At 39.7% G+C, this 9,618-nt stretch overlaps 1 protein-coding gene across 1 annotated transcript in view; it reads right to left on the bottom strand.

Moving 5' to 3' along the window:
• The window catches only part of PolE1 (DNA polymerase epsilon catalytic subunit 1), a 650,197-nt gene that overhangs the window by 358,464 nt on the left and 282,115 nt on the right, over positions 1-9,618 (bottom strand).

Here is a 9,618-nt window from a genome sequence, read left to right as displayed (position 1 = left end):
TATCTTCGCCTTCTTCCCACGTTTATATCGGGTTGGCATTTCCATCCTTAATTCTTTTCCTCCATTCCTCCCTATCCTGGGCTTCCTCTCTCCTCCATCCACTGCCACCTTGTCCTTCCATCTCAGCTTAGGTCTCCCCCCCCTTCCTCTTCCCTATCACCTCCAACTTTCCGCACCTCTTCCTCACATATTCCTCACTTCTTTGTTCCACATGTCTAAGCCACTTCAACATAGATTCCTGCATTTTTTTAATCAGAGGCCCACATTAACCGTACCTCTGATGTAGTCATTTCTTATCATGTTCTTCCTCTTCACACCACACATCCATCTTAGCATCCTCATCTCTGCCACTTCCATCTTCTCCTGGGCCCTTGTAATCGCCCATGTCTCAGCACCGTACATCAATGCGGGTCTAACTACAGTTTTATACACTCTTCCCTTCATTCTGCAATTTACTTTCTTATCACACAGCACCCCATTCATCTTTCTCCAGTTCAACCATCCACATTGCACTCTATGCTGTATTTCTGTACTCAATCCTCCATCCCTCTTGTTCGATCCCAGATACTTAAATTTCGAAACAGGAGGAAATTACCTTTTCCTCCTGCAGTTTTATAGAACTCTCATCTTCTCCATTCAGTGCCATATATTCTGTCTTTGTTCTACTTATCCTCATACCTCTCTCTTCCAACGCTTTCCTCCATTCCTCCAATTTCTTCTCTACCTTTCCTTGGGATGGTTCGCATAGTACAATATTGTCTGTGAACAGCATATTTCATGGTGCACAACTCTTCACGTCTCTCACGAACACATCCATTACCAGATCAAACAGATATGGGCTGAGAGCTGATCCTTGGTGCAGTCCAACTACTACAGAGAACCACTCAGTCATCCCTACACTACTCTTAACCTGAGTCACCACTCCCTCATACATTTCCTCCACAAGCCTTACATACTTTTCTGATGCACCCTTCTCCCTCATGCATCTCCATACCTCTTGTCTGGGCACTCTATCATATGCTTTTTCCAGGTCTATGAACACCAAGTGCAACTCTACTTGCATCTCTCTGTACCTTTCTATCACCTGCCTTAAAGCAAAGACCGCATCTGTTGTTCCTCTTCCCGGCATGACAGTGAACCGTTCCTCTCCTATTTCCATCTCCTGCCTTATCCTTCCTTCCACAATTCTTTCCCAGATTCCTGCACATCATCCTTTCCTTTATAGATTGACAAGTATACTTTCCCTCCACTCATTTGGTATCCTCTCCTGCTGTCACAGTTTCTCCATAAGGTCCCATAAGATATCGATCCCTTCTTCGCCCATACTTCTCCATACCTCTACTGGCGGCGCCTCGGTAGCCAGGTGAGCAGGAGAAGCAGTGCGTAGCACATGCTTCTTGATTAGACCGGGGTTCGAGCCTGTGACCACTAAATATGGAGGATGCGGAAAGGTCAGAGAAACCACCGCATATCCCCGGAGCAAAATGGCCTTAGTTGCTAATGCTCCTAAAAAAAAAAACACAAAAAACCAAAACCTCTACTGGTATGTGATCAGCATCTACTGCTTTCCCCCTCTTCATTTTTCTGAGTGCACTTTCCACTTCTTTCCTGCTTATGCCTTCCACTTCTTTCCTGCTTATGCCTTCCACTACTCTTTCATTCGTCTCTCCATCCTCGCATAATGCTCTTGAGTTTTCCTCATTTAATAACTTCTTAAAAATAGATTATGAGCTGATATAAATAAGGAGACGATTCATCAAATTCTGCACATGTAGAGTTAGAAAAAAGGAAGGTCTGTATAAAATTTGTGCCACACAGCCTCAGATGAGCAGAAACTGAAAAATGTCATTATACGAAGATTTCATTCAGACTTATCATGACAATCCAAATTTCCTCGCAAATACTGTCACCGAAAATGGGTGCTGAGTGTTTCAATATTACCCAGAAACAAAGCATCAGAGCTTGCAGTGGACTTCAAAATCATCAACAAGACCTATAAAGTTTCATTAAGACAAGTCCAGAATCAAGATAATGCTGACCACGTTTTTTCAGTGAACAGGGTGTGATTCACAAGGAATTTGTACCTGAAGGGGAGAGAGTCAATGCTGCATTCTATGTATAGATGCTTCAAAGACTATTGAAGTGAATTTCTCTGCTGAAGCTGCAATTTCAAGAGAAATGCATCTGGTTCTTGTTGAACAACAATGTCCTGCCCATTCCATACTTGTTGTGAGGCCATTTCTGATGAAACGTGGCATTGTACAGATCAACCATTCACCTATTCTCCCGATCTAGCACCAGTGGACTTCTATCTCTTTCCAGAGCTGAAAACTGCCCTCAAAGGAAAGATATTTCAGAATGTTGACGACATAAAGAAAATGTAACTTTATGCAGTTACATAAAAAAAATTTAACTGCCGGACTTGAAAATCATTTCTCTGATTGCCTTCACTGACTCTTTTCAGAAATTTTTAGAATGGTGTAATAAGTATTAGCATTAGTAAAGCCATATGATGCAAGAAAGCAAGCTTATGCAGCATCTTCCAAAAAAAAAAAAAAACTTCCACTTCTCCCCTCCGTTCTTTCGAAATACCTGTCCAGCTGAGCCATAAATTTATTTAGGCTATCAACTTCCACAACAAGGGATGGAAGTCTGTTCCACCAACCAACTACCCGCTGACTAAAGGCAAATTTCCGCACATATATCCTACATCTGTCTTTCCTCAATTTGAATTTATGCCCTCTCAGGTGATTATTCTGAGCAAGAGGAAGAATCCCATCAGCATTGAGCATGCTCAAACCATTCAAGGTTTTATTCACCTCTATCAGATCACCTCGCCGGTGCCTATTCTCCAGACACTCTAATTTGCGAAACTTAAGCCTTTCTTCGTAAGAGCAACCCTTTGTTCCAATCTTGTTGCCCTTCTCTGTACTCATTCCAGCAGCTCTACATCCTTCTTGAAATTAGGTCTCCAGGCCTGTATACCGTATTCAAGGTGTGGCCTGACCATTGCCTTATACAAGGGAATAATCACCTCCTTATCCCTGCTAGAAAAATTTCTGTATATCATTGACAAGACACCATGAGCTACTCTTGCAGCCGATCTGCACTGCTCAGAGAGCTTCATATCTGCCTGCACAATTACCCCCAGGTCCTTTTCATTCTCTACCACTGTCAGTGTAGTACCACAGAGTTGATACGTTGCTCTGGGGTTGCTGTTTCCCATATGTAATACTTTACATTTGCCAATGTTAAACTTCATTTGCCACCTCTCAGCCCATCTGCTCAACCTTTCCAGGTCCTGTTGCAGCAGCATAGTGTCAGTAGTGTCGTTAACAACCATGCCAACCTTTGTATTGTCTGCAAACTTCAACATTAAGCTTGATATACCATCATCAACATTATTTATAAATACAGAAAACAATAATGGAACCAACACTGAACCCTGAGGGACACCCACTAATAACATTACTGTCCACGATGAGCAGTGTCCATTGATTACCACTCTGTCTTCTCCCCCTCAACCACCCCTTTATCGATAGAAGCAATTTGCCTTCAATGCCACACTGCTCCAATTTGTACATCAGTCTTCCATGTGCAACAGTATCAAAATCCAGTTCTTTTGTGACTGCATCATAGTATCCAATCATTGGTCAGGCAAGACTTCCCCTTAACAAAACCATGCTGAGTCCGAGCTATAACTGAAGTCTTGTCTAGATGATCCTGCAATGCTTCTTTAACCAGTGCCTCCATTAATTTTCCTGGAACAGAAGTTAAACTCAAAGCGTTATAATTACTTGTGTCAGCCTTTGATCCTCCTTTGTGAATTGGGGTCACATTTGCACATCTCCAGTCTATGGATACCTCCTCTGAGTCCAAGGAAGCTCTCATAATTATGGCTATGGGTTTGCTTACTTCCTTTGCTGCCTCCTTTAATATAACTGGATAGATCCCATCCACCCCATCTTCAACGATTTCTCCTCCACTTTACTCTCAGTTATTACAAGATTATCTAGCTTACTGCCAGAGTTGAATACACCTCTAGAATTCCCCTCGCTGAATAACTCCTCATGAGTGAATGTCGATGCCAAATTGTTAGCTACCTGAGCAGGATCATCAACAGTTGAACCATCGATATCAAGTGGACCAATCTGATTCATCCTCTTCCTTCTAGAGTTTACATAAGTAAAGAACTCTTTGCTGTTTTTCTTTGCATCCCTTGCCAAAGATTTCCCGTAATCTGCCTTCGCCTGCCTAACTTCCTTTGTAACTTGGTTACAGATCAACTTGTATCTATCATAGGCTTCTGTGTAATGTGTTAATTTATATTTAAAATAATTAAATGCACATGGCATAATACTTTAAGAGTTTAGTATCTATATAATATCGGTGTTTAGATACACCATAGACACTCTTAAAAAAACTACAAAGTAGTTGTTGTGGGCATCATTTGCTCTTTCTCATATTGTGCTCTGCCTTCACGACAAGTTGCCATGATACTGCACTACCTCAAATAAGTAACGCTTCACTAATAGAGAAGACTATTGTTACTTATTCTCAGTGAGTACCACCACCCAGACATGTTTCAAGGCTATTGGCCTATCATCAGTGGGTGGGCAGGTACCCTAGTATTGCAGACATGACGACCCAGTTGTGAAGTTAATCGCACAATATTCGACGTTAATCGACGTGAAGGCAGAGCACAATATGAGAAAGAGCAAATGATGCCCACAACAACTACTTTGTAGTTTTTTTAAGAGTGTCTATGGTGTATCTAAACACCGATATTATATAGTTAATTTATATGTATCCCATGCATTTTTCTTCTCTGCCATATGTCTCATTAGTTCATCTCACATCCATTTAGGCCTAAACCTTGAACAATATGTCTTAGTTGGTATGTAAAGCCTAGTAGCTTCCAAGATAAGTTCTTTGAATGCTTCCAATTTTGAATTTGCTGTTGGTAACATCATCAGTTGGTCCCACTGTATAGAATTTAAATACTGTCTCAGACCATCGTAGTCGCCTTTACGAAAGCAATAACCTTTCCCTTTATCCCTGATGGTAGTTACCTCTTTGAGTAAATCCCACTTCAGCACACTGTGATCACTGCCACCTAGTGGTTCCTTTACCTGCAGATTCTTAATGCATGAAGATTTTTATCTGCAGATTCTTAATACATTCAATCAGGTGGTGATTACTTTGAATAAAAATAAAACCATTTTTGAGCTCCTTCACTTTGTTCTTTTTACTGCACCACTATTGGAACTTTATGCTACACTTTGTATAAACTATGCTAGGAAAGAAAATTTAAATTAAATATGCAACTGTTAATAATCCATTCACACTAACTGTAAATGCTAAAAGCAAACAGCATGTGAAACTGTTTGTTGTAATCAAGTTTTCTATGCAGAGAAACCAAGAGATATCTCACATTAACATGTACATTAAAAATTTTATTTCTTTGTTTTTATATAGTATTTTTTGTTACTTTATAAAAACATTATCAAAAATTTTGAGTAAAAAATTCCAAACTTTTTTTGAGCAATTTTAAAGCTACATATGTATGCTTGCTTTCAATTTTCATTGTAATGCAGTGCCCACATTTAAACATAACCCGACATCTTTTATTTTAATTTTTGGACTATCAAGGTTTAAAATGGGCAATGTAACCTATGCAAATGCTAGCTATATTTATCCAAAAGACTAAATTTAAATATGCTTTCCAGCTCCCCATAGGTAGATAAGAATTTTTAGTAGGTTCTTTGGCTAAAAGAAAAATTCTTGCACCTGCAATTATTCTTAATTAGTGGAAATTATGTCCCAGTGTCTGCCATATGAAAAAAAAAAAAAAAGGTTCTGCCAGGGTTTAGATTACTTAACTCTTTTAAAGTTTTGAATACCTCAGTCAGGTCACCAAACACTAACTTAGAGTAATAGAGTCTCTTCTTTAAGATAAAAATCCAGTTCTGTAAGAGATTCTAGTTCTCTCTAAAGACTCTTCTATAAGAAGAGGAGAATCTTTTTGTCCAAAACTCATCTCATCATTCCATGCTTTCATTTTTTTTCCCTCCTAGCAGGTCCAGATCCCTAGCAAAATGACACTCCCAAGATCTCTCACACACACTCACTCACTCACTCTCTCACTCACTCACTCACTCACTCACTCACACACACACACACACACACACACACACACACACACACACACACACACACACACACCACTCCAAAACATTTTACAATCAATGTTAAATAATAAAAATAAATATTATCATTAAAATCTGCATTCTTTATTTACCCAAAATTCCAAATTCCATCAAATTCTTTTAAATAGCTACCACTGGAGGGCATGAATTTGTCGACAAGATGCTTTATTTATTTATTTTTTTAATTGCATAAGCCAAAATAGAGATTAATTGTCGAAATTTATGTGCCATGATTTTCCATGATTTTAAATTGAATCTAACTGCTAAAGAATCCATGAAAGATTAATAAGGCGAGGTGATCTGATTGAGGTGTATAAAGCCTTGAATGGTTTAAGCATGCTCAATGCAGATGGGATTCTTCCTCTTGCTCAGAATAATCGCCTGAGAGGGCATAAATTCAAATTGAGGAAAGACGGTTGTAGGACAGATGTGTGGAAGTTTGCCTTTAACCAGCGGGTAGTTGATTGCTGGAACAAACTTCCATCTGTCATTGTAGAAGCTGATAGCTTAAATAGATTCAAGGCAGAACCTGACAAACATTTGGAGCAAGTGGATGGGTGAAATAAGGGTTTTATTTTTTTATTTTTTTTATTTTTTTGGCTAATGCTATATAAGCTTGCTTTCTTGCATCATGTGCCTTTGCTAATGCTAATAAATGTTTTAGGGCAGCATTTCCCAAACTTATATACAAACCCCCAGGTGTCCTTGCATCTCAATCTTCAGCTTCTGAATTAGCTTTTCACACAGTTTATGAAGGACACACTTTCCTTTTAATGAAGCAAAAATCCTTAATATTCAACATATTTATACTAAACTATTAACAGCAGAAATTCTTGAAATTAAATTGCACCAAAACTCGAATAATGTTCAATGTCCCTTTCTCACTTCAGATTTTTGGTTATTTACATGCTTGTGCCACGAAAGCAGTTAATCTATTGTCTTTAAATTTTACCATACATCCCATAGTGTGTACTCAACTGTGAACACAACCTTCCATTGAAAAGCTTCATCTGCTTCAGGATAGTAACCATATTTGCATAATATTCACATTTGTTTTTACCAATTTTAATGATACTAATGTTTTTTCACTCATAAGTAGTGGTTGATGATTTATCGTATTCTTGAGTGTCAAGTTTAGAGTTGTTAAACTATTGGTACCGGGTATGTTTGATCATCAATTTTTCTTCGAGTGTAAAGATACATTTAAGATATTTTATTAAATTCACCATATCAAATTTTGTATAACAGAGTGTTTGATATTGAAGCATTTTACAAGAAATTATGGAGGTAAACTCTTATTCATTTTGGAGAATGGACAGAGTCTGAGTAGCGAGTATGCAGGTGGCATTGTTGAGGTCATGTTATGTCAAGCAGTTGTGTATATCTTTACCACATTTACGCCATATCTAAAAATTTCATTATTTCATACAACACGAGCAGAGGCTTATGTATGATGCAAGAAAGCAAGCTTATGCAGCATCAATCAAAAAAAAAAAAAAAAACACCTTCCAATTTCACCCATCCACTCGTTCTAAAAGCCTGTACAGCTCTTTCTTGAATCTATTTAAGCCATCAACTTCAACAATGATAGATGGAAGCCTGTTCCAGCAATCAACCACCTGCTGGCCAAAGGCAAACTTCAGCACATCTGATCTACAACCGTCTTTCTTCAATTTGAATTTATGCCTCTTTAGGTTAGCAATTCCCCATCTAACTGGAAAACTCTAAATACCAATACAGCAATAGAATCCTGATATCCTCCCCATTCTTCAAAACCAACCCCCATACCCATACTACCAATAGAGCTAAAATGCTATCCCAACTACTGACTGACAAGGCAGCTGGGCACTGAGTGCCAACAATGCACACATTCTCATGGCCATAACTCCCATTCTATCACCTTGAGGACCCTGGGGCAATCCTTTTGAAACCAGGGGCCTCGCCCTCTTTCTTTAACCATACCCTCCATTTCTTCATTTAGACAAAACAATTAAAGCCTGGCAAATATTCTCACCCCCTTCTCTGTCCTGTCCCTGAAGTGTGCAAGCTCTGTGGGCCATTCCTCTCTACCAGGCCGGCAGAATCTTAATATTACTGAAATAATGGAATCCTTATTCCCTCCAAATTCTCCTGAACCATGCACCATAACCACACTGCCAATAGAAACGAAATAGTAACCCAACAAATGTCTACCCAGACAATAATCACACCTTGTTCCATCTCTTCTAAATTATTATCATTATAAAAAAAAAAAAAAAAAACCTTCATTATCTGCTCTCACGTTCTAGCAAACACATCACAAGCACCCTGGCAGCAAAAAAAAACAACAAAAACTCACTAGCAAAAAGTGCTTCCCTGCCCCTTCCTTCCCCTCTTGTGCTGCGGACCTATCCCCTTTTATTTGTCATTGCTATATGCCATTGCCACTCATCGCATCAGCAAACAAACATAACCTGAACGTTGCCTTTGAACTTTAAAAGTTGTCAAAATATCTGAAACTTGTGAATAACTGTGACATTCTCCTACTACACTCATATGAACCAAGAAACCCAGGGAAGTGCTGAAAGTCAACTGGACCCGACTCGTATCCATGACACCAACATGCAGCAAGCGATGGATGAGATGAGGTCTGTACCAGCCTCGAAAAAGAAGTGGAAGAAGCTGGTCACGTCCAAACCTGACAGAGAAACGTGAAGCCAGAGTGCTCAGCTAAAGGATACATAGGAGGATTCCATCCCACAAATTGATTTGACTGTGGAGACAAAAATAACCAGAGGCCCCTGCCCCCTTGACCCTCCTTGTCAGAGGGCACAGTATTATAAAAAACTCAAATCCTTTGGTCAAGGTTGTCACAGACATTCTCTCAGATATGCCAGACAAGCTGTACTTACTACCTGGGAGTCTAAAACGCTGATGGAACTGATATTCGGGTGACATTCAAGTCAAGTGGACCCAATTTCGGCAAAGTCCGGATGGTCTGTGACAGCCAAATCATCTGCATACACCTTCACGATGGTGGTACCGTTAGTAATCCTGGGTAATACCTCCATTCACAAGCACACAGTGGGTGACCACCCAGGTGTGAACCAATGTAAGGAGGGGTCAAGGTGTGACAACAACACCACATGGAAGAATGCCGCCCCCTTTGTGTTACCAGGTAATACTAGGTGGTAGATGACTCTCATCAACAGTGCAATACCACCACTTTGCTTATTGGAGGCTTGACGTGGTGGAACCCATGTTTAGTCTCCAGAGTTAAGTTCCAGTTAACCCTTCCCCATCTCTTGCATCATGCAGTATGACTGATGACTTCTGAGGTTATGATGACCATCATGGTGAGATCCAATCTTCCTTTCATTTCGATGGTACAGCTCTAAAACAGTGTTTGCAGGCCAGCCGCTAGTTAGTA

This window comes from Mastigoproctus giganteus, chromosome 9, assembly GCF_048544385.1.
Source record: "Mastigoproctus giganteus isolate SK-2022 chromosome 9, ASM4854438v1, whole genome shotgun sequence".
Lineage (NCBI taxonomy): Eukaryota > Metazoa > Arthropoda > Arachnida > Uropygi > Thelyphonidae > Mastigoproctus > Mastigoproctus giganteus.
This window is presented reverse-complemented; position numbering and strand designations above follow the sequence as displayed.